Below are 1,434 nucleotides of genomic sequence, written 5' to 3'. Positions count from 1 at the left end.
CATAGATGGGTATAAACGCCTCGCTAAGCTTCGTATGACCAGGTGATGAGAGCGAAAAACAAGTGCTGACCATGAAACGTCCCTCAAATTAAAATACTTGTGTACTTTAACAAGATATATTCGCTAAAGTGGTTGTTGTTTAAAACAACATTTTTCGAGAAGGCAAGACAAGGAACCGATAATACAACTTGAATATCTCGAAAGGCAAGCCTCAACGCTTTCCGAGACTCTATTAATACCAAGCAGAAAACCAAAAGCGCATTCGTAATGCAGAAAAAAACGGAACTCAGAAGGGTCACATGCTTCTTCCTAATAATAGCCAGTTTTCTGTCAGCATATGGCAGTGGCCCGGCCCTTAAGCACACAGCGTGGACACAGACGTGCTCAGTCGCTCAGACACTTGACAAGGTGCCAGGTATGACCAAAGGTAAGCTGCAGAAGATTTCCGACGGCGCGAACGCCGCGGAAAGAACGGCGCTAAAGTTAATAATCATGGCAACGCAAACGACAAATCGGAAAGAAAAGGTAGCATACCGCTCTCTAGCAAAAACGATTGCAACGACAGGTGACACCCTGAAAGCAAAGCTCGAAAGCACCATGGACAAAGCTATAGAAGCAACGGCTCAAGCTGCTAATCTGGCAGGAAAATAAACGAATTCGTGACTTTCCTTGACGGAGCAGCGCTAGACGGCACAGAGACAGGTGGTTGCCTAGCAGAGGCTACCACCGGCAACATAGCCGACCACGCAACGATAACGGCGGCAGGCTGCAGAAAAGACACTCCAGTATATCCGGCAACTGAAAGCAGCCTAGAAACCGGCGACTTTAGCAAAACAGGGTTCCCAAAAGCGGGAGGAGTAAGCGATGCAAAAGACAGCAGCGCAACAGCCAAATGTATTTTGTTCCACCACAGCGGAACAGCCGGCGCTGCACGTTTCTACCAGCACCAAACAAAGGTAACGCACCTTGGCGGGTACCTGGAAATAACATCAGGAGCAGGCAGCACAACCCTAGTGTTGAAAAGCCTGGCCGCCATCGCAAAGGACGGTGTACACACAAGCGGGCAGCTATTGGGAGAGATCTACACACCGCTTTCTACATTAAACAGTGAAGACACAACAGAAATTAAAACCACAGATGAAAGCATAATAAAAAGCGCAGCAGCTGCCAGCACATTAGAAGCCGCCGTTCAGGAGGCTCTTAAACTGGCGAATCCCGAGACGGACCAGGAAAAGATGAAAGAAGAAGCAGCAGACATCATCAAGGAGTTTGTGGGAAGCGAAAATCCAAAAGGCTCCAAGGCTTGGGAAACCATAAAGGCGACAAAAGTGAAGGGTACAGAGGCGAAACCCGAAACAGAAAAAGAGCTAAAAGACATTACTCACAACGCTAAACTGGTGTCGGCACTAAATTACTACATCAACAATGCTGAAT

The sequence above is a fragment of the Trypanosoma equiperdum genome (assembly GCF_001457755.1).
Source record: "Trypanosoma equiperdum strain OVI genome assembly, contig: ctg_470, whole genome shotgun sequence".
Taxonomy (NCBI): Eukaryota; Euglenozoa; class Kinetoplastea; order Trypanosomatida; family Trypanosomatidae; genus Trypanosoma; species Trypanosoma equiperdum.
The sequence above is the reverse complement of the archived record's forward strand: the minus strand, read 5'-3'. Positions refer to the sequence as shown.